Source organism: Pseudophryne corroboree, chromosome 11 (assembly GCF_028390025.1).
Source record: "Pseudophryne corroboree isolate aPseCor3 chromosome 11, aPseCor3.hap2, whole genome shotgun sequence".
In the NCBI taxonomy this organism is placed as follows: Eukaryota; Metazoa; Chordata; class Amphibia; order Anura; family Myobatrachidae; genus Pseudophryne; species Pseudophryne corroboree.
The window spans coordinates 166,104,508-166,128,514 of NC_086454.1; the positions used below are offsets into that span (position 1 = coordinate 166,104,508).

Below are 24,007 nucleotides of genomic sequence, written 5' to 3' on the forward strand. Positions count from 1 at the left end.
TATTTGAAGAGATTTTGTGATATATGTGTCTATGATGTTTTTAAGTATTCATGCACTCCACCAATGAGCTTATTCCGTTCTTGTCCATCAAGAAAAGCAAATGGCCCATACGGGGATCGAACCCGTGACCTTGGCATTATTAGCACCACGCTCTAACCAACTGAGCTAACAGGCCACAGATATTACTGCAAGCAAACACAAAACTGGCAAATATACCTCAAAGCACAGATCATATTTTGTTTTTATAGCATTTCATTTTTCAAAAAAAAGCTTAAGCCATAGAGTCACTTGAAGCATGGGTATCATAAAAATGCTCCAGTTTCTATCCACATTACAAAATAAAAATAAATATTAGATAGGATAATAACAAAGATTAAGGCATCAACTAATAGTATAAAAATAGACAATTTAGACAAGGAGTATATGCAAATCTAAGCAAAATCAATCTAAAAAATCTAATACACAATTTTTAATAGTAAATTTACAGATTGTTGAAAAAGATAATCCCAGGATGTAATCCATTATGTATTAAATTTAGTATGTTTTACCAAGTTGTGTATGAATAACTTTTAACACAAAAAAATATATATTGGGGAAGTAGCTTAATGTGCCCATTGGAAATAAAGAATGCTAGCCCATTTTGGAATGCAAAGCTTAAGAAAATACAAACTTCAATCCATAGGAAAGCACTTTTTATTCAGTCTACACTCTGTAATCATACTATAGCTTAATTTACAAATTGTGATGTCATTATCAGATTTAACTCACAAGAGACTTTCATCCTTGGTCTATAAAAAAGGCAGTCCTCTGTTATAAAGCTTGAAACAATTGTAAGTGGCTGATATGCAAATATGGAAATACAGAAAAACTGTCAATTCAATGCTAGGATTACATAAGGGGTGATGCTCCAACTGAAATTGGTCCTAGGCATTTAGGTTTCTAGTATCTATCTTCTCCTTTAAAAAATGGGTTACTTTTTATATATTATCATTGGTTTTGGACAAATATTCTACATAATACATATTGCATCCCTGAGCTTATTAGAAACTTGAAATAATATATATAAAGTATTGAATTTCTTTTCTTTGCATTTAAAAGATGAGCGCACTTCAGTAGATGCCATTGCTCAGGTGAGGGTTCCATGGTGTAATTGTTAGCACCCTGGACTTTGAATCTAGTCATCTGAGTTCATATCTCGTGGGAGCTAACATTGTTTATTTTCCTTTTGTTCAAAGCTCCATTTTCATTCAATGTATGAGTATTGCAAATCTTCATTTAAAATTCATATAAATTCCATCATCTTCAGTGGTGTCCTTTGTTTAAACTCATTTTTAAACTTATCAAATCAGAAGTATGTCAAATATTTGGAAATAAGAAAAGATGCAATAAGAATGCAGAGATCCATTACTTGTGCTCTGGTCTTTAGAAATTCTCCATTTTTTTTACTTCAGTGTGCACTAATGAGAGGGGAGCACATATCTTCTTCTTCTTCTAGTAACACCTAGTGCCCTCTATGTTTGAGCAGCAATATAATAACTGATTAATTTGCCCTTGCATATCTTAGTTATGCCATATTGCTTGATTTGAGACAAAAGTCACTGAGCCAAGTAGAGAAAAATCTTCATCAGCCAAAGGATGACACTCCCACTGGCTTCTGATATGTATTTGAAGAGATTTTGTGATATATGTGTCTATGATGTTTTCAAGTATTCATGCACTCCACCGATGAGCTTATTCCATTCTTGTCCATCAAGAAAAGCAAATGGCCCATACGGGGATCGAACCCGTGACCTTGGCGTTATTAGCACCACGCTCTAACCAACTGAGCTAACCGGCCACAGATGTTACTGCAAGCAAACACAAAACTGGCAAATGTACCTCAAAGCACAGATCATATTTTGTTTTTATAGCGTTTCATTTTTCAAAAAAAAGCTTAAGCCATAGAGTCACTTGAAGCATGGGTATCATAAAAATGCTCCAGTTTCTTTCCACATTACAAAATAAAAATAAATATTAGATAGGATAATAACAAAGATTAAGGCATCTAGTAATAGTATAAAAATAGACAATTTAGACTAGGAGTATATGCAAATCTAAGCAAAATCAATCTAAAAAATCTAATACACAATTTTTAATTGTAAATTTACAGATTGTTGAAAAAGATAATCCCAGGATGTAATCCATTATGTATTAAATTTAGTATGTTTTACCAAGTTGTGTATGAATAACTTTTAACACAAAAAAATATATATTGGGGAAGTAGCTCAATGTGCCCATTGGAAATAAAGAATGCTAGCCCATTTTGGAATGCAAATCTTAAGAAAATACAAACTTCAATCCATAGGAAAGCACTTTTTATTCAGTCTACACTCTGTAATCATACTATAGCTTAATTTACAAATTGTGATGTCATTATCAGACTTAACTCACAAGAGACTTTCATCCTTGGTCTATAAAAAAGGCAGTCCTCTGTTATAAAGCTTGAAACAATTGTAAGTGGCTGATATGCAAATATGGAAATACAGAAAAACTGTCAATTCAATGCTAGGATAACATAAGGGGTGATGCTCCAACTGAAATTGGTCCTAGGCATTTAGGTTTCTAGTATCTATCTTCTCCTTTAAAAAATAGGTTACTTTTTATATATTATCATTGGGTTTGGACAAATATTCTACATAATACCTATTGCATCCCTGAGCTTATTAGAAACTTGAAATAATATATATAAAGTATTGAATTTCTTTTCTTTGCATTTAAAAGATGAGCGCACTTCAGTAGATGCCATTGCTCAGGTGAGGGTTCCATGATGTAATTGTTAGCAACCTGGACTTTGAATCTAGTAATCTGAGTTCATATCTCGTGGGAGCTAACATTGTTTATTTTCCTTTTGTTCAAAGCTCCATTTTCATTCAATGTATGAGTATTGCAAATCTTCATTTAAAATTCATATAAATTCCATCATCTTCAGTGGTGTCTTTTGTTTAAACTCATTTTTAAACTTATCAAATCAGAAGTATGTCAAATATTTGGAAATAAGAAAAGATGCAATAAGAATGCAGAGATCCATTACTTGTGCTCTGGTCTTTAGAAATTCTCCATTTTTTTTACTTCAGTGTGCACTAATGAGAGGGGAGCACATATCTTCTTCTTCTTCTAGTAACACCTAGTGCCCTCTATGTTTGAGCAGCAATATAATAACTGATTAATTTGCCCTTGCATATCTTAGTTATGCCATATTGCTTGATTTGAGACAAAAGTCACTGAGCCATGTAGAGAAAAATCTTCATCAGCCAAAGGATGACACTCCCACTGGCTTCTGATATGTATTTGAAGAGATTTTGTGATATATGTGTCTATGATGTTTTCAAGTATTCATGCACTCCACCGATGAGCTTATTCCATTCTTGTCCATCAAGAAAAGCAAATGGCCCATACGGGGATCGAACATGTGACCTTGGCATTATTAGCACCACACTCTAACCAACTGAGCTAACAGGCCACAGATATTACGGCCAGCAAACACAAAACTGGCAAATGTACCTCAAAGCACAGATCATATTTTGTTTTTATAGCATTTCATTTTTCAAAAAAAAGCTTAAGCCATAGAGTCACTTGAAGCATGGGTATCATAAAAATGCTCCAGTTTCTTTCCACATTGCAAAATAAAAATAAATAATAGATAGGATAATAACAAAGATTAAGGCATCTAGTAATAGTATAAAAATAGACAATTTAGACTAGGAGTATATGCAAATCTAAGCAAAATCAATCTAAAAAATCTAATACACAATTTTTAATTGTAAATTTACAGATTGTTGAAAAAGATAATCCCAGGATGTAATCCATTATGTATTAAATTTAGTATGTTTTACCAAGTTGTGTATGAATAACTTTTAACACTAAAAAATATATATTGGGGAAGTAGCTTAATGTGCCCATTGGAAATAAAGAATGCTAGCCCATTTTGGAATGCACAGCTTAAGAAAATACAAACTTCAATCCATAGGAAAGCACTTTTTATTCAGTCTTCACTCTGTAACCATACTATAGCTTAATTTACAAATTGTGATGTCATTATCAGACTTAACTCACAAGAGACTTTCATCCTTGGTCTATAAAAAAGGCAGTCCTCTGTTATAAAGCTTGAAACAATTGTAAGTGGCTGATATGCAAATATGGAAATACAGAAAAACTGTCAATTCAATGCTAGGATAACATAAGGGGTGATGCTCCAACTGAAATTTGTCCTAGGCATTTAGGTTTCTAGTATCTATCTTCTCCTTTAAAAAATAGGTTACTTTTTATATATTATCATTGGTTTTGGACAAATATTCTACATAATACCTATTGCATCCCTGAGCTTATTAGAAACTTGAAATAATATATATAAAGTATTGAATTTCTTTTCTTTGCATTTAAAAGATGAGCGCACTTCAGTAGATGCCATTGCTCAGGTGAGGGTTCCATGGTGTAATTGTTAGCACCCTGGACTTTGAATCTAGTAATCTGAGTTCATATTTCGTGGGATCTAACATTGTTTATTTTCCTTTTGTTCATAGCTCCATTTTCATTCAATGTATGAATATTGCAAATCTTCATTTAAAATTCATATAAATTCCATCATCTTCAGTGGTGTCCTTTGTTTAAACTCATTTTTAAACTTATCAAATTAGAAGTATGTCAAATATTTGGAAATAAGAAAAGATGCAATAAGAATGCAGAGATCCATTACTTGTGCTCTGGTCTTTAGAAATTCTCCATTTTTTTTTACTTCAGTGTGCACTAATGAGAGGGGAGCACATATCTTCTTCTTCTTCTAGTAACACCTAGTGCCCTCTATGTTTGAGCAGCAATATAATAACTGATTAATTTGCCCTTGCATATCTTAGTTATGCCATATTGCTTGATTTGAGACAAAAGTCTCTGAGCCATGTAGAGCAAAATTTTCATCAGCCAAAGGATGACACTCCCACTGGCTTCTGATATGTATTTGAAGAGATTTTGTGATATATGTGTCTATGATGTTTTCAAGTATTCATGCACTCCACCGATGAGCTTATTCCATTCTTGTCCATCAAGAAAAGCAAATGGCCCATACGGGGATCGAACACGTGACCTTGGCATTATTAGCACCACACTCTAACCAACTGAGCTAACAGGCCACAGATATTACTGCCAGCAAACACAAAACTGGCAAATGTACCTCAAAGCACAGATCATATTTTGTTTTTATAGCATTTCATTTTTCAAAAAAAAGCTTAAGCCATAGAGTCACTTGAAGCATGGGTATCATAAAAATGCTCCAGTTTCTTTCCACATTACAAAATAAAAATAAATATTAGATAGGATAATAACAAAGATTAAGGCATCTCGTAATAGTATAAAAATAGACAATTTAGACTAGGAGTATATGCAAATCTAAGCAAAATCAATCTAAAAAAATCTAATACACAATTTTTAATTGTAAATTTACAGATTGTTGAAAAAGATAATCCCAGGATGTAATCCATTATGTATTAAATTTAGTATGTTTTACCAAGTTGTGTATGAATAACTTTTAACACAAAAAAATATATATTGGGGAAGTAGCTTAATGTGCCCATTGGAAATAAAGAATGCTAGCCCATTTTGGAATGCAAATCTTAAGAAAATACAAACTTCAATCCATAGGAAAGCACTTTTTATTCAGTCTACACTCTGTAATCATACTATAGCTTAATTTACAAATTGTGATGTCATTATCAGACTTAACTCACAAGAGACTTTCATCATTGGTCTATAAAAAAGGCAGTCCTCTGTTATAAAGCTTGAAACAATTGTAAGTGGCTGATATGCAAATATGGAAATACAGAAAAACAGTCAATTCAATGCTAGGATAACATAAGGGGTGATGCTCCAACTGAAATTGGTCCTAGGCATTTAGGTTTCTAGTATCTATCTTCTCCTTTAAAAAATAGGTTACTTTTTATATATTATCATTGGGTTTGGACAAATATTCTACATAATACCTATTGCATCCCTGAGCTTATTAGAAACTTGAAATAATATATATAAAGTATTGAATTTCTTTTCTTTGCATTTAAAAGATGAGCGCACTTCAGTAGATGCCATTGCTCAGGTGAGGGTTCCATGGTGTAATTGTTAGCAACCTGGACTTTGAATCTAGTAATCTGAGTTCATATCTCGTGGGAGCTAACATTGTTTTTTTTTCCTTTTGTTCAAAGCTCCATTTTCATTCAATGTATGAGTATTGCAAATCTTCATTTAAAATTCATATAAATTCCATCATCTTCAGTGGTGTCCTTTGTTTAAACTCATTTTTAAACTTATCAAATCAGAAGTATGTCAAATATTTGGAAATAAGAAAAGATGCAATAAGAATGCAGAGATCCATTACTTGTGCTCTGGTCTTTAGAAATTCTCCATTTTTTTTTACTTCAGTGTGCACTAATGAGAGGGGAGCACATATCTTCTTCTTCTTCTTCTTCTAGTAACACCTAGTGCCCTCTATGTTTGAGCAGCAATATAATAACTGATTAATTTGCCCTTGCATATCTTAGTTATGCCATATTGCTTGATTTGAGACAAAAGTCACTGAGCCATGTAGAGAAAAATCTTCATCAGCCAAAGGATGACACTCCCACTGGCTTCTGATATGTATTTGAAGAGATTTTGTGATATATGTGTCTATGATGTTTTCAAGTATTCATGCACTCCACCAATGAGCTTATTCCGTTCTTGTCCATCAAGAAAAGCAAATATGGGGATCGAACCCGTGACCTTGGCGTTATTAGCACCATGCTCTAACCAACTGAGCTAACAGGCCACAGATACTACTGCAAGCAAACACAAAACTGGCAAATGTACCTCAAAGCACAGATCATATTTTGTTTTTATAGCATTTCATTTTTCAAAAAAAAGCTTAAGCCATAGAGTCACTTGAAGCATGGGTATCATAAAAATGCTCCAGTTTCTATCCACATTACAAAATAAAAATAAATATTAGATAGGATAATAACAAAGATTAAGGCATCAACTAATAGTATAAAAATAGACAATTTAGACAAGGAGTATATGCAAATCTAAGCAAAATCAATCTAAAAAATCTAATACACAATTTTTAATTGTAAATTTACAGATTGTTGAAAAAGATAATCCCAGGATGTAATCCATTATGTATTAAATTTAGTATGTTTTACCAAGTTGTGTATGAATAACTTTTAACACAAAAAAATATATATTGGGGAAGTAGCTTAATGTGCCCATTGGAAATAAAGAATGCTAGCCCATTTTGGAATGCAAAGCTTAAGAAAATACAAACTTCAATCCATAGGAAAGCACTTTTTATTCAGTCTACACTCTGTAATCATACTATAGCTTAATTTACAAATTGTGATGTCATTATCAGATTTAACTCACAAGAGACTTTCATCCTTGGTCTATAAAAAAGGCAGTCCTCTGTTATAAAGCTTGAAACATTTGTAAGTGGCTGATATGCAAATATGGAAATACAGAAAAACTGTCAATTCAATGCTAGGATAACATAAGGGGTGATGCTCCAACTGAAATTGGTCCTAGGCATTTAGGTTTCTAGTATCTATCTTCTCCTTTAAAAAATAGGTTACTTTTTATATATTATCATTGGTTTTGGACAAATATTCTACATAATACCTATTGCATCCCTGAGCTTATTAGAAACTTGAAATAATATATATAAAGTATTGAATTTCTTTTCTTTGCATTTAAAAGATGAGCGCACTTCAGTAGATGCCATTGCTCAGGTGAGGGTTCCATGGTGTAATTGTTAGCACCCTGGACTTTGAATCTAGTCATCTGAGTTCATATCTCGTGGGAGCTAACATTGTTTATTTTCCTTTTGTTCAAAGCTCCATTTTCATTCAATGTATGAGTATTGCAAATCTTCATTTAAAATTCATATAAATTCCATCATCTTCAGTGGTGTCCTTTGTTTAAACTCATTTTTAAACTTATCAAATCAGAAGTATGTCAAATATTTGGAAATAAGAAAAGATGCAATAAGAATGCAGAGATCCATTACTTGTGCTCTGGTCTTTAGAAATTCTCCATTTTTTTACTTCAGTGTGCACTAATGAGAGGGGAGCACATATCTTCTTCTTCTTCTAGTAACACCTAGTGCCCTCTATGTTTGAGCAGCAATATAATAACTGATTAGTTTGCCCTTGCATATCTTAGTTATGCCATATTGCTTGATTTGAGACAAAAGTCACTGAGCCATGTAGAGAAAAATCTTCATCAGCCAAAGGATGACACTCCCACTGGCTTCTGATATGTATTTGAAGAGATTTTGTGATATATGTGTCTATGATGTTTTCAAGTATTCATGCACTCCACCGATGAGCTTATTCCATTCTTGTCCATCAAGAAAAGCAAATGGCCCATACGGGGATCGAACACGTGACCTTGGCATTATTAGCACCACACTCTAACCAACTGAGCTAACAGGCCACAGATATTACTGCCAGCAAACACAAAACTGGCAAATGTACCTCAAAGCACAGATCATATTTTGTTTTTATAGCATTTCATTTTTCAAAAAAAAGCTTAAGCCATAGAGTCACTTGAAGCATGGGTATCATAAAAATGCTCCAGTTTCTTTCCACATTACAAAATAAAAATAAATAATAGATAGGATAATAACAAAGATTAAGGCATCTAGTAATAGTATAAAAATAGACAATTTAGACTAGGAGTATATGCAAATCTAAGCAAAATCAATCTAAAAAATCTAATACACAATTTTTAATTGTAAATTTACAGATTGTTGAAAAAGATAATCCCAGGATGTAATCCATTATGTATTAAATTTAGTATGTTTTACCAAGTTGTGTATGAATAACTTTTAACACAAAAAAATATATATTGGGGCTAGTAGCTTAATGTGCCCATTGGAAATAAAGAATGCTAGCCCATTTTGGAATGCAAAGCTTAAGAAAATACAAACTTCAATCCATAGGAAAGCACTTTTTATTCAGTCTACACTCTGTAATCATACTATAGCTTAATTTACAAATTGTGATGTCATTATCAGACTTAACTCACAAGAGACTTTCATCCTTGGTCTATAAAAAAGGCAGTCCTCTGTTATAAAGCTTGAAACAATTGTAAGTGGCTGATATGCAAATATGCAAATATAGAAAAACTGTCAATTCAATGCTAGGATATCATAAGGGGTGATGCTCCAACTGAAATTGGTCCTAGGCATTTAGGTTTCTAGTATCTATCTTCTCCTTTAAAAAATAGGTTACTTTTTATATATTATCATTGGGTTTGGACAAATATTCTACATAATACCTATTGCATCCCTGAGCTTATTAGAAACTTGAAATAATATATATAAAGTATTGAATTTCTTTTCTTTGCATTTAAAAGATGAGCGCACTTCAGTAGATGCCATTGATCAGGTGAGGGTTCCATGGTGTAATTGTTAGCACCCTGGACTTTGAATCTAGTAATCTGAGTTCATATCTCGTGGGATCTAACATTGTTTATTTTCCTTTTGTTCAAAGCTCCATTTTCATTCAATGTATGAGTATTGCAAATCTTCATTTAAAATTCATATAAATTCCATCATCTTCAGTGGTGTCCTTTGTTTAAACTTATTTTTAAACTTATCAAATCAGAAGTATGTCAAATATTTGGAAATAAGAAAAGATGCAATAAGAATGCAGAGATCCATTACTTGTGCTCTGGTCTTTAGAAATTCTCCATTTTTTTTACTTCAGTGTGCACTAATGAGAGGGGAGCACATATCTTCTTCTTCTTCTAGTAACACCTAGTGCCCTCTATGTTTGAGCAGCAATATAATAACTGATTAATTTGCCCTTGCATATCTTAGTTATGCCATATTGCTTGATTTGAGACAAAAGTCACTGAGCCATGTAGAGAAAAATCTTCATCAGCCAAAAGATGACACTCCCACTGGCTTCTGATATGTATTTGAAGAGATTTTGTGATATATGTGTCTATGATTTTTTTAAGTATTCATGCACTCCACCGATGAGCTCATTCCATTCTTGTCCATCAAGAAAAGCAAATGGCCCATACAGGGATCAAACCCATGACCTTGGCATTATTAGCACCACGCTCTAACCAACTGAGCTAACCAGCCACAGATATTGCTGCAAGCAAACACAAAACTGGCAAATGTACCTCAAAGCACAGATCATATTTTGTTTTTATAGCATTTCATTTTTCAAAAAAAAGCTTAAGCCATAGAGTCACTTGAAGCATGGGTATCATAAAAATGCTCCAGTTTCTTTCCACATTACAAAATAAAAAAATAAATATTAGATAGGATAATAACACCGATTAAGGCATCTAGTAATAGTATAAAAATAGACAATTTAGACAAAGAGTATATGCAAATCTAAGCAAAATCAATCTAAAAAATCTAATACACAATTTTTAATTGTAAATTTACAGATTGTTGAAAAAGATAATCCCAGGATGTAATCCATTATGTATTAAATTTAGTATGTTTTACCAAGTTGTGTATGAATAACTTTTAACACAAAAAAATATATATTGGGGAAGTAGCTTAATGTGCCCATTGGAAATAAAGAATGCTAGCCCATTTTGGAATGCAAAGCTTAAGAAAATACAAACTTCAATCCATAGGAAAGCACTTTTTATTCAGTCTACACTCTGTAATCATACTATATCTTAATTTACAAATTGTGATGTCATTATCAGACTTAACTCACAAGAGACTTTCATCCTTGGTCTATAAAAAAGGCAGTCCTCTGTTATAAAGCTTGAAACAATTGTAAGTGGCTGATATGCAAATATGGAAATACAGAAAAACTGTCAATTCAATGCTAGGATAACATAAGGGGTGATGCTCCAACTGAAATTGGTCCTAGGCATTTTGGTTTCTAGTATCTATCTTCTCCTTTAAAAAATAGGTTACTTTTTATATATTATCATTGGGTTTGGACAAATATTCTACATAATACCTATTGCATCCCTGAGCTTATTAGAAACTTGAAATAATATATATAAAGTATTGAATTTCTTTTCTTTGCATTTAAAAGATGAGCGCACTTCAGTAGATGCCATTGCTCAGGTGAGGGTTCCATGGTGTAATTGTTAGCACCCTGGACTTTGAATCTAGTCATCTGAGTTCATATCTCGTGGGAGCTAACATTGTTTATTTTCCTTTTGTTCAAAGCTCCATTTTCATTCAATGAATGAGTATTGCAAATCTTCATTTAAAATTCATATAAATTCCATCATCTTCAGTGGTGTCCTTTGTTTAAACTCATTTTTAAACTTATCAAATCAGAAGTATGTCAAATATTTGGAAATAAGAAAATATGCAATAAGAATGCAGAGATTCATTACTTGTGCTCTGGTCTTTAGAAATTGTCCATTTTTTTTACTTCAGTGTGCACTAATGAGAGGGGAGCACATATCTTCTTCTTCTTCTTCTTCTTCTTCTTCTTCTAGTAACACCTAGTGCCCTCTATGTTTGAGCAGCAATATAATAACTGATTAATTTGCCCTTGCATATCTTAGTTATGCCATATTGCTTGATTTGAGACAAAAGTCACTGAGCCATGTAGAGAAAAATCTTCATCAGCCAAAGGATGACACTCCCACTGGCTTCTGATATGTATTTGAAGAGATTTTGTGATATATGTGTCTATGATGTTTTCAAGTATTCATGCACTCCACCGATGAGCTTATTCCATTCTTGTCCATCAAGATAAGCAAATGGCCCATACGGGGATTGAACCCGTGACCTTGGCGTTATTAGCACCACGCTCAAACCAACTGAGCTAACCGGCCACAGATATTACTGCAAGCAAACACAAAACTGGCAAATGTACCTCAAAGCACAGATCATATTTTGTTTTTATAGCATTTAATTTTTCAAAAAAAAGCTTAAGCCATAGAGTCACTTGAAGCATGGGTATCATAAAAATGCTCCAGTTTCTTTCCACATTACAAAATAAAAATAAATATTAGATAGGATAATAACAAAGATTAAGGCGTCTAATAATAGTATAAAAATAGATAATTTTGACAAGGAGTATATGCAAATCTAAGCAAAATCAATCTTAAAAATCTAAGACACAATTTTTAATTGTAAATTTACAGATTGTTGAAAAAGATAATCCCAGGATGTAATCCATTATGTATTAAATTTAGTATGTTTTACCAAGTTGTGTATGAATAACTTTTAACACAAAAAAATATATATTAAGGAAGTAGCTTAATGTGCCCATTGGAAATAAAGAATGCTAGCCCATTTTGGAATGCAAAGCTTAAGAAAATACAAACTTCAATCCATAGGAAAGCACTTTTTATTCAGTCTACACTCTGTAATCATACTATAGCTTAATTTACAAATTATGATGTCATTATCAGACTTAACTCACAAGAGACTTTCATCCTTGGTCTATAAAAAAGGCAGTCCTCTGTTATAAAGCTTGAAACAATTGTAAGTGGCTGATATGCAAATATGGAAATACAGAAAAACTGTCAATTCAATGCTAGGATAACATAAGGGGTGATGCTCCATATGAAATTGGTCCTAGGCATTTAGGTTTCTAGTATCTATCTTCTCCTTTAAAAAATAGGTTACTTTTTATATATTATCATTGGGTTTGGACAAATATTCTACATAATACCTATTGCATCCCTGAGCTTATTAGAATCTTGAAATAATATATGTAAAGTATTGAATTTCTTTTCTTTGCATTTAAAAGATGAGCGCACTTCAGTAGATGCCATTGCTCAGGTGAGGGTTCCATGGTGTAATTGTTAGCACCCTGGACTTTGAATCTAGTAATCTGAGTTCATATCTCGTGGGATCTAACATTGTTTATTTTCCTTTTGTTCAAAGCTCCATTTTCATTCAATGTATGAGTATTGCAAATCTTCATTTAAAATTCATATAAATTCCATCATCTTCAGTGGTGTCCTTTGTTTAAACTCATTTTTAAACTTATCAAATCAGAAGTATGTCAAATATTTGGAAATAAGAAAAGATGCAATAAGAATGCAGAGATCCATTACTTGTGCTCTGGTCTTTGGAAATTCTCCATTTTTTTTTACTTCAGTGTGCACTAATGAGAGGGGAGCACATATCTTCTTCTTCTTCTAGTAACACCTAGTGCCCTCTATGTTTGAGCAGCAATATAATAACTGATTAATTTGCCCTTGCATATCTTAGTTATGCCATATTGCTTGATTTGAGACAAAAGTCTCTGAGCCATGTAGAGCAAAATTTTCATCAGCCAAAGGATGACACTCCCACTGGCTTCTGATATGTATTTGAAGAGATTTTGTGATATATGTGTCTATGATGTTTTCAAGTATTCATGCACTCCACCGATGAGCTTATTCCATTCTTGTCCATCAAGAAAAGCAAATGGCCCATACGGGGATCGAACACGTGACCTTGGCATTATTAGCACCACACTCTAACCAACTGAGCTAACAGGCCACAGATATTACTGCCAGCAAACACAAAACTGGCAAATGTACCTCAAAGCACAGATCATATTTTGTTTTTATAGCATTTCATTTTTCAAAAAAAAGCTTAAGCCATAGAGTCACTTGAAGCATGGGTATCATAAAAATGCTCCAGTTTCTTTCCACATTACAAAATAAAAATAAATATTAGATAGGATAATAACAAAGATTAAGGCATCTCGTAATAGTATAAAAATAGACAATTTAGACTAGGAGTATATGCAAATCTAAGCAAAATCAATCTAAAAAAATCTAATACACAATTTTTAATTGTAAATTTACAGATTGTTGAAAAAGATAATCCCAGGATGTAATCCATTATGTATTAAATTTAGTATGTTTTACCAAGTTGTGTATGAATAACTTTTAACACAAAAAAATATATATTGGGGAAGTAGCTTAATGTGCCCATTGGAAATAAAGAATGCTAGCCCATTTTGGAATGCAAATCTTAAGAAAATACAAACTTCAATCCATAGGAAAGCACTTTTTATTCAGTCTACACTCTGTAATCATACTATAGCTTAATTTACAAATTGTGATGTCATTATCAGACTTAACTCACAAGAGACTTTCATCATTGGTCTATAAAAAAGGCAGTCCTCTGTTATAAAGCTTGAAACAATTGTAAGTGGCTGATATGCAAATATGGAAATACAGAAAAACAGTCAATTCAATGCTAGGATAACATAAGGGGTGATGCTCCAACTGAAATTGGTCCTAGGCATTTAGGTTTCTAGTATCTATCTTCTCCTTTAAAAAATAGGTTACTTTTTATATATTATCATTGGGTTTGGACAAATATTCTACATAATACCTATTGCATCCCTGAGCTTATTAGAAACTTGAAATAATATATATAAAGTATTGAATTTCTTTTCTTTGCATTTAAAAGATGAGCGCACTTCAGTAGATGCCATTGCTCAGGTGAGGGTTCCATGGTGTAATTGTTAGCAACCTGGACTTTGAATCTAGTAATCTGAGTTCATATCTCGTGGGAGCTAACATTGTTTTTTTTTCCTTTTGTTCAAAGCTCCATTTTCATTCAATGTATGAGTATTGCAAATCTTCATTTAAAATTCATATAAATTCCATCATCTTCAGTGGTGTCCTTTGTTTAAACTCATTTTTAAACTTATCAAATCAGAAGTATGTCAAATATTTGGAAATAAGAAAAGATGCAATAAGAATGCAGAGATCCATTACTTGTGCTCTGGTCTTTAGAAATTCTCCATTTTTTTTACTTCAGTGTGCACTAATGAGAGGGGAGCACATATCTTCTTCTTCTTCTTCTTCTAGTAACACCTAGTGCCCTCTATGTTTGAGCAGCAATATAATAACTGATTAATTTGCCCTTGCATATCTTAGTTATGCCATATTGCTTGATTTGAGACAAAAGTCACTGAGCCATGTAGAGAAAAATCTTCATCAGCCAAAGGATGACACTCCCACTGGCTTCTGATATGTATTTGAAGAGATTTTGTGATATATGTGTCTATGATGTTTTCAAGTATTCATGCACTCCACCAATGAGCTTATTCCGTTCTTGTCCATCAAGAAAAGCAAATATGGGGATCGAACCCGTGACCTTGGCGTTATTAGCACCATGCTCTAACCAACTGAGCTAACAGGCCACAGATACTACTGCAAGCAAACACAAAACTGGCAAATGTACCTCAAAGCACAGATCATATTTTGTTTTTATAGCATTTCATTTTTCAAAAAAAAGCTTAAGCCATAGAGTCACTTGAAGCATGGGTATCATAAAAATGCTCCAGTTTCTATCCACATTACAAAATAAAAATAAATATTAGATAGGATAATAACAAAGATTAAGGCATCAACTAATAGTATAAAAATAGACAATTTAGACAAGGAGTATATGCAAATCTAAGCAAAATCAATCTAAAAAATCTAATACACAATTTTTAATTGTAAATTTACAGATTGTTGAAAAAGATAATCCCAGGATGTAATCCATTATGTATTAAATTTAGTATGTTTTACCAAGTTGTGTATGAATAACTTTTAACACAAAAAAATATATATTGGGGAAGTAGCTTAATGTGCCCATTGGAAATAAAGAATGCTAGCCCATTTTGGAATGCAAAGCTTAAGAAAATACAAACTTCAATCCATAGGAAAGCACTTTTTATTCAGTCTACACTCTGTAATCATACTATAGCTTAATTTACAAATTGTGATGTCATTATCAGATTTAACTCACAAGAGACTTTCATCCTTGGTCTATAAAAAAGGCAGTCCTCTGTTATAAAGCTTGAAACATTTGTAAGTGGCTGATATGCAAATATGGAAATACAGAAAAACTGTCAATTCAATGCTAGGATAACATAAGGGGTGATGCTCCAACTGAAATTGGTCCTAGGCATTTAGGTTTCTAGTATCTATCTTCTCCTTTAAAAAATAGGTTACTTTTTATATATTATCATTGGTTTTGGACAAATATTCTACATAATACCTATTGCATCCCTGAGCTTATTAGAAACTTGAAATAATATATATAAAGTATTGAATTTCTTTTCTTTGCATTTAAAAGATGAGCGCACTTCAGTAGATGCCATTGCTCAGGTGAGGGTTCCATGGTGTAATTGTTAGCACCCTGGACTTTGAATCTAGTCATCTGAGTTCATATCTCGTGGGAGCTAACATTGTTTATTTTCCTTTTGTTCAAAGCTCCATTTTCATTCAATGTATGAGTATTGCAAATCTTCATTTAAAATTCATATAAATTCCATCATCTTCAGTGGTGTCCTTTGTTTAAACTCATTTTTAAACTTATCAAATCAGAAGTATGTCAAATATTTGGAAATAAGAAAAGATGCAATAAGAATGCAGAGATCCATTACTTGTGCTCTGGTCTTTAGAAATTCTCCATTTTTTTACTTCAGTGTGCACTAATGAGAGGGGAGCACATATCTTCTTCTTCTTCTAGTAACACCTAGTGCCCTCTATGTTTGAGCAGCAATATAATAACTGATTAGTTTGCCCTTGCATATCTTAGTTATGCCATATTGCTTGATTTGAGACAAAAGTCACTGAGCCATGTAGAGAAAAATCTTCATCAGCCAAAGGATGACACTCCCACTGGCTTCTGATATGTATTTGAAGAGATTTTGTGATATATGTGTCTATGATGTTTTCAAGTATTCATGCACTCCACCGATGAGCTTATTCCATTCTTGTCCATCAAGAAAAGCAAATGGCCCATACGGGGATCGAACACGTGACCTTGGCATTATTAGCACCACACTCTAACCAACTGAGCTAACAGGCCACAGATATTACTGCCAGCAAACACAAAACTGGCAAATGTACCTCAAAGCACAGATCATATTTTGTTTTTATAGCATTTCATTTTTCAAAAAAAAGCTTAAGCCATAGAGTCACTTGAAGCATGGGTATCATAAAAATGCTCCAGTTTCTTTCCACATTACAAAATAAAAATAAATAATAGATAGGATAATAACAAAGATTAAGGCATCTAGTAATAGTATAAAAATAGACAATTTAGACTAGGAGTATATGCAAATCTAAGCAAAATCAATCTAAAAAATCTAATACACAATTTTTAATTGTAAATTTACAGATTGTTGAAAAAGATAATCCCAGGATGTAATCCATTATGTATTAAATTTAGTATGTTTTACCAAGTTGTGTATGAATAACTTTTAACACAAAAAAATATATATTGGGGCTAGTAGCTTAATGTGCCCATTGGAAATAAAGAATGCTAGCCCATTTTGGAATGCAAAGCTTAATAAAATACAAACTTCAATCCATAGGAAAGCACTTTTTATTCAGTCTACACTCTGTAATCATACTATAGCTTAATTTACAAATTGTGATGTCATTATCAGACTTAACTCACAAGAGACTTTCATCCTTGGTCTATAAAAAAGGCAGTCCTCTGTTATAAAGCTTGAAACAATTGTAAGTGGCTGATATGCAAATATGCAAATATAGAAAAACTGTCAATTCAATGCTAGGATATCATAAGGGGTGATGCTCCAACTGAAATTGGTCCTAGGCATTTAGGTTTCTAGTATCTATCTTCTCCTTTAAAAAATAGGTTACTTTTTATATATTATCATTGGGTTTGGACAAATATTCTACATAATACCTATTGCATCCCTGAGCTTATTAGAAACTTGAAATAATATATATAAAGTATTGAATTTCTTTTCTTTGCATTTAAAAGATGAGCGCACTTCAGTAGATGCCATTGATCAGGTGAGGGTTCCATGGTGTAATTGTTAGCACCCTGGACTTTGAATCTAGTAATCTGAGTTCATATCTCGTGGGATCTAACATTGTTTATTTTCCTTTTGTTCAAAGCTCCATTTTCATTCAATGTATGAGTATTGCAAATCTTCATTTAAAATTCATATAAATTCCATCATCTTCAGTGGTGTCCTTTGTTTAAACTTATTTTTAAACTTATCAAATCAGAAGTATGTCAAATATTTGGAAATAAGAAAAGATGCAATAAGAATGCAGAGATCCATTACTTGTGCTCTGGTCTTTAGAAATTCTCCATTTTTTTTACTTCAGTGTGCACTAATGAGAGGGGAGCACATATCTTCTTCTTCTTCTAGTAACACCTAGTGCCCTCTATGTTTGAGCAGCAATATAATAACTGATTAATTTGCCCTTGCATATCTTAGTTATGCCATATTGCTTGATTTGAGACAAAAGTCACTGAGCCATGTAGAGAAAAAACTTCATCAGCCAAAAGATGACACTCCCACTGGCTTCTGATATGTATTTGAAGAGATTTTGTGATATATGTGTCTATGATTTTTTTAAGTATTCATGCACTCCACCGATGAGCTCATTCCATTCTTGTCCATCAAGAAAAGCAAATGGCCCATACAGGGATCAAACCCATGACCTTGGCATTATTAGCACCACGCTCTAACCAACTGAGCTAACCAGCCACAGATATTGCTGCAAGCAAACACAAAACTGGCAAATGTACCTCAAAGCACAGATCATATTTTGTTTTTATAGCATTTCATTTTTCAAAAAAAAGCTTAAGCCATAGAGTCACTTGAAGCATGGGTATCATAAAAATGCTCCAGTTTCTTTCCACATTACAAAATAAAAAAATAAATATTAGATAGGATAATAACACCGATTAAGGCATCTAGTAATAGTATAAAAATAGACAATTTAGACAAGGAGTATATGCAAATCTAAGCAAAATCAATCTAAAAAATCTAATACACAATTTTTAATTGTAAATTTACAGATTGTTGAAAAAGATAATCCCAGGATGTAATCCATTATGTATTAAATTTAGTATGTTTTACCAAGTTGTGTATGAATAACTTTTAACACAAAAAAATATATATTGGGGAAGTAGCTTAATGTGCCCATTGGAAATAAAGAATGCTAGCCCATTTTGGAATGCAAAGCTTAAGAAAATACAAACTTCAATCCATAGGAAAGCACTTTTTATTCAGTCTACACTCTGTAATCATACTATATCTTAATTTACAAATTGTGATGTCATTATCAGACTTAACTCACAAGAGACTTTCATCCTTGGTCTATAAAAAAGGCAGTCCTCTGTTATAAAGCTTGAAACAATTGTAAGTGGCTGATATGCAAATATGGAAATACAGAAAAACTGTCAATTCAATGCTAGGATAACATAAGGGGTGATGCTCCAACTGAAATTGGTCCTAGGCATTTTGGTTTCTAGTATCTATCTTCTCCTTTAAAAAATAGGTTACTTTTTATATATTATCATTGGGTTTGGACAAATATTCTACATAATACCTATTGCATCCCTGAGCTTATTAGAAACTTGAAATAATATATATAAAGTATTGAATTTCTTTTCTTTGCATTTAAAAGATGAGCGCACTTCAGTAGATGCCATTGCTCAGGTGAGGGTTCCATGGTGTAATTGTTAGCACCCTGGACTTTGAATCTAGTCATCTGAGTTCATATCTCGTGGGAGCTAACATTGTTTATTTTCCTTTTGTTCAAAGCTCCATTTTCATTCAATGAATGAGTATTGCAAATCTTCATTTAAAATTCATATAAATTCCATCATCTTCAGTGGTGTCCTTTGTTTAAACTCATTTTTAAACTTATCAAATCAGAAGTATGTCAAATATTTGGAAATAAGAAAATATGCAATAAGAATGCAGAGATTCATTACTTGTGCTCTGGTCTTTAGAAATTGTCCATTTTTTTTACTTCAGTGTGCACTAATGAGAGGGGAGCACATATCTTCTTCTTCTTCTTCTTCTTCTTCTTCTAGTAACACCTAGTGCCCTCTATGTTTGAGCAGCAATATAATAACTGATTAATTTGCCCTTGCATATCTTAGTTATGCCATATTGCTTGATTTGAGACAAAAGTCACTGAGCCATGTAGAGAAAAATCTTCATCAGCCAAAGGATGACACTCCCACTGGCTTCTGATATGTATTTGAAGAGATTTTGTGATATATGTGTCTATGATGTTTTCAAGTATTCATGCACTCCACCGATGAGCTTATTCCATTCTTGTCCATCAAGATAAGCAAATGGCCCATACGGGGATCGAACCCGTGACCTTGGCGTTATTAGCACCACGCTCAAACCAACTGAGCTAACCGGCCACAGATATTACTGCAAGCAAACACAAAACTGGCAAATGTACCTCAAAGCACAGATCATATTTTGTTTTTATAGCATTTAATTTTTCAAAAAAAAGCTTAAGCCATAGAGTCACTTGAAGCATGGGTATCATAAAAATGCTCCAGTTTCTTTCCACATTACAAAATAAAAATAAATATTAGATAGGATAATAACAAAGATTAAGGCGTCTAATAATAGTATAAAAATAGATAATTTTGACAAGGAGTATATGCAAATCTAAGCAAAATCAATCTTAAAAATCTAAGACACAATTTTTAATTGTAAATTTACAGATTGTTGAAAAAGATAATCCCAGGATGTAATCCATTATGTATTAAATTTAGTATGTTTTACCAAGTTGTGTATGAATAACTTTTAACACAAAAAAATATATATTAAGGAAGTAGCTTAATGTGCCCATTGGAAATAAAGAATGCTAGCCCATTTTGGAATGCAAAGCTTAAGAAAATACAAACTTCAATCCATAGGAAAGCACTTTTTATTCAGTCTACACTCTGTAATCATACTATAGCTTAATTTACAAATTATGATGTCATTATCAGACTTAACTCACAAGAGACTTTCATCCTTGGTCTATAAAAAAGGCAGTCCTCTGTTATAAAGCTTGAAACAATTGTAAGTGGCTGATATGCAAATATGGAAATACAGAAAAACTGTCAATTCAATGCTAGGATAACATAAGGGGTGATGCTCCATATGAAATTGGTCCTAGGCATTTAGGTTTCTAGTATCTATCTTCTCCTTTAAAAAATAGGTTACTTTTTATATATTATCATTGGGTTTGGACAAATATTCTACATAATACCTATTGCATCCCTGAGCTTATTAGAATCTTGAAATAATATATGTAAAGTATTGAATTTCTTTTCTTTGCATTTAAAAGATGAGCGCACTTCAGTAGATGCCATTGCTCAGGTGAGGGTTCCATGGTGTAATTGTTAGCACCCTGGACTTTGAATCTAGTAATCTGAGTTCATATCTCGTGGGATCTAACATTGTTTATTTTCCTTTTGTTCAAAGCTCCATTTTCATTCAATGTATGAGTATTGCAAATCTTCATTTAAAATTCATATAAATTCCATCATCTTCAGTGGTGTCCTTTGTTTAAACTCATTTTTAAACTTATCAAATCAGAAGTATGTCAAATATTTGGAAATAAGAAAAGATGCAATAAGAATGCAGAGATCCATTACTTGTGCTCTGGTCTTTGGAAATTCTCCATTTTTTTTTACTTCAGTGTGCACTAATGAGAGGGGAGCACATATCTTCTTCTTCTTCTAGTAACACCTAGTGCCCTCTATGTTTGAGCAGCAATATAATAACTGATTAATTTGCCCTTGCATATCTTAGTTATGCCATATTGCTTGATTTGAGACAAAAGTCTCTGAGCCATGTAGAGCAAAATTTTCATCAGCCAAAGGATGACACTCCCACTGGCTTCTGATATGTATTTGAAGAGATTTTGTGATATATGTGTCTATGATGTTTTCAAGTATTCATGCACTCCACCGATGAGCTTATTCCATTCTTGTCCATCAAGAAAAGCAAATGGCCCATACGGGGATCGAACACGTGACCTTGGCATTATTAGCACCACACTCTAACCAACTGAGCTAACAGGCCACAGATATTACTGCCAGCAAACACAAAACTGGCAAATGTACCTCAAAGCACAGATCATATTTTGTTTTTATAGCATTTCATTTTTCAAAAAAAAGCTTAAGCCATAGAGTCACTTGAAGCATGGGTATCATAAAAATGCTCCAGTTTCTTTCCACATTACAAAATAAAAATAAATATTAGATAGGATAATAACAAAGATTAAGGCATCTCGTAATAGTATAAAAATAGACAATTTAGACTAGGAGTATATGCAAATCTAAGCAAAATCAATCTAAAAAAATCTAATACACAATTTTTAATTGTAAATTTACAGATTGTTGAAAAAGATAATCCCAGGATGTAATCCATTATGTATTAAATTTAGTATGTTTTACCAAGTTGTGTATGAATAACTTTTAACACAAAAAAATATATATTGGGGAAGTAGCTTAATGTGCCCATTGGAAATAAAGAATGCTAGCCCATTTTGGAATGCAAATCTTAAGAAAATACAAACTTCAATCCATAGGAAAGCACTTTTTATTCAGTCTACACTCTGTAATCATACTATAGCTTAATTTACAAATTGTGATGTCATTATCAGACTTAACTCACAAGAGACTTTCATCATTGGTCTATAAAAAAGGCAGTCCTCTGTTATAAAGCTTGAAACAATTGTAAGTGGCTGATATGCAAATATGGAAATACAGAAAAACAGTCAATTCAATGCTAGGATAACATAAGGGGTGATGCTCCAACTGAAATTGGTCCTAGGCATTTAGGTTTCTAGTATCTATCTTCTCCTTTAAAAAATAGGTTACTTTTTATATATTATCATTGGGTTTGGACAAATATTCTACATAATACCTATTGCATCCCTGAGCTTATTAGAAACTTGAAATAATATATATAAAGTATTGAATTTCTTTTCTTTGCATTTAAAAGATGAGCGCACTTCAGTAGATGCCATTGCTCAGGTGAGGGTTCCATGGTGTAATTGTTAGCAACCTGGACTTTGAATCTAGTAATCTGAGTTCATATCTCGTGGGAGCTAACATTGTTTTTTTTTCCTTTTGTTCAAAGCTCCATTTTCATTCAATGTATGAGTATTGCAAATCTTCATTTAAAATTCATATAAATTCCATCATCTTCAGTGGTGTCCTTTGTTTAAACTCATTTTTAAACTTATCAAATCAGAAGTATGTCAAATATTTGGAAATAAGAAAAGATGCAATAAGAATGCAGAGATCCATTACTTGTGCTCTGGTCTTTAGAAATTCTCCATTTTTTTTACTTCAGTGTGCACTAATGAGAGGGGAGCACATATCTTCTTCTTCTTCTTCTTCAAGTAACACCTAGTGCCCTCTATGTTTGAGCAGCAATATAATAACTGATTAATTTGCCCTTGCATATCTTAGTTATGCCATATTGCTTGATTTGAGACAAAAGTCACTGAGCCATGTAGAGAAAAATCTTCATCAGCCAAAGGATGACACTCCCACTGGCTTCTGATATGTATTTGAAGAGATTTTGTGATATATGTGTCTATGATGTTTTCAAGTATTCATGCACTCCACCAATGAGCTTATTCCGTTCTTGTCCATCAAGAAAAGCAAATATGGGGATCGAACCCGTGACCTTGGCGTTATTAGCACCATGCTCTAACCAACTGAGCTAACAGGCCACAGATATTACTGCAAGCAAACACAAAACTGGCAAATGTACCTCAAAGCACAGATCATATTTTGTTTTTATAGCATTTCATTTTTCAAAAAAAAGCTTAAGCCATAGAGTCACTTGAAGCATGGGTATCATAAAAATGCTCCAGTTTCTATCCACATTACAAAATAAAAATAAATATTAGATAGGATAATAACAAAGATTAAGGCATCAACTAATAGTATAAAAATAGACAATTTAGACAAGGAGTATATGCAAATCTAAGCAAAATCAATCTAAAAAATCTAATACACAATTTTTAATTGTAAATTTACAGATTGTTGAAAAAGATAATCCCAGGATGTAATCCATTATGTATTAAATTTAGTATGTTTTACCAAGTTGTGTATGAATAACTTTTAACACAAAAAAATATATATTGGGGAAGTAGCTTAATGTGCCCATTGGAAATAAAGAATGCTAGCCCATTTTGGAATGCAAAGCTTAAGAAAATACAAACTTCAATCCATAGGAAAGCACTTTTT

General features: G+C 32.6%; 15 non-coding genes across 15 annotated transcripts; all 15 read right to left on the reverse strand.

Moving 5' to 3' along the window:
• Window positions 1–101: 101 nt before the first annotated feature.
• Window positions 102–175, reverse strand: TRNAI-AAU (transfer RNA isoleucine (anticodon AAU)). The gene has a single exon. It is a non-coding gene; the product is annotated as a tRNA-Ile (tRNA).
• Window positions 176–1,763: 1,588 nt separating this feature from the next.
• TRNAI-AAU (transfer RNA isoleucine (anticodon AAU)) lies at window positions 1,764–1,837 on the reverse strand. The gene has a single exon. It is a non-coding gene; the product is annotated as a tRNA-Ile (tRNA).
• Window positions 1,838–3,425: 1,588 nt separating this feature from the next.
• Window positions 3,426–3,499, reverse strand: TRNAI-AAU (transfer RNA isoleucine (anticodon AAU)). The gene has a single exon. It is a non-coding gene; the product is annotated as a tRNA-Ile (tRNA).
• Window positions 3,500–5,088: 1,589 nt separating this feature from the next.
• On the reverse strand, window positions 5,089–5,162 carry TRNAI-AAU (transfer RNA isoleucine (anticodon AAU)). The gene has a single exon. It is a non-coding gene; the product is annotated as a tRNA-Ile (tRNA).
• Window positions 5,163–6,752: 1,590 nt separating this feature from the next.
• On the reverse strand, window positions 6,753–6,826 carry TRNAI-AAU (transfer RNA isoleucine (anticodon AAU)). The gene has a single exon. It is a non-coding gene; the product is annotated as a tRNA-Ile (tRNA).
• Window positions 6,827–8,413: 1,587 nt separating this feature from the next.
• Window positions 8,414–8,487, reverse strand: TRNAI-AAU (transfer RNA isoleucine (anticodon AAU)). The gene has a single exon. It is a non-coding gene; the product is annotated as a tRNA-Ile (tRNA).
• Window positions 8,488–10,076: 1,589 nt separating this feature from the next.
• Window positions 10,077–10,150, reverse strand: TRNAI-AAU (transfer RNA isoleucine (anticodon AAU)). The gene has a single exon. It is a non-coding gene; the product is annotated as a tRNA-Ile (tRNA).
• Window positions 10,151–11,758: 1,608 nt separating this feature from the next.
• TRNAI-AAU (transfer RNA isoleucine (anticodon AAU)) lies at window positions 11,759–11,832 on the reverse strand. Its single transcript has one exon. It is a non-coding gene; the product is annotated as a tRNA-Ile (tRNA).
• Window positions 11,833–13,421: 1,589 nt separating this feature from the next.
• On the reverse strand, window positions 13,422–13,495 carry TRNAI-AAU (transfer RNA isoleucine (anticodon AAU)). Its single transcript has one exon. It is a non-coding gene; the product is annotated as a tRNA-Ile (tRNA).
• A 1,589-nt stretch (window positions 13,496–15,084) lies between these two features.
• On the reverse strand, window positions 15,085–15,158 carry TRNAI-AAU (transfer RNA isoleucine (anticodon AAU)). The gene has a single exon. It is a non-coding gene; the product is annotated as a tRNA-Ile (tRNA).
• A 1,587-nt stretch (window positions 15,159–16,745) lies between these two features.
• On the reverse strand, window positions 16,746–16,819 carry TRNAI-AAU (transfer RNA isoleucine (anticodon AAU)). The gene has a single exon. It is a non-coding gene; the product is annotated as a tRNA-Ile (tRNA).
• A 1,589-nt stretch (window positions 16,820–18,408) lies between these two features.
• TRNAI-AAU (transfer RNA isoleucine (anticodon AAU)) lies at window positions 18,409–18,482 on the reverse strand. The gene has a single exon. It is a non-coding gene; the product is annotated as a tRNA-Ile (tRNA).
• A 1,605-nt stretch (window positions 18,483–20,087) lies between these two features.
• TRNAI-AAU (transfer RNA isoleucine (anticodon AAU)) lies at window positions 20,088–20,161 on the reverse strand. The gene has a single exon. It is a non-coding gene; the product is annotated as a tRNA-Ile (tRNA).
• A 1,589-nt stretch (window positions 20,162–21,750) lies between these two features.
• On the reverse strand, window positions 21,751–21,824 carry TRNAI-AAU (transfer RNA isoleucine (anticodon AAU)). Its single transcript has one exon. It is a non-coding gene; the product is annotated as a tRNA-Ile (tRNA).
• A 1,589-nt stretch (window positions 21,825–23,413) lies between these two features.
• TRNAI-AAU (transfer RNA isoleucine (anticodon AAU)) lies at window positions 23,414–23,487 on the reverse strand. Its single transcript has one exon. It is a non-coding gene; the product is annotated as a tRNA-Ile (tRNA).
• Window positions 23,488–24,007: the final 520 nt, after the last annotated feature.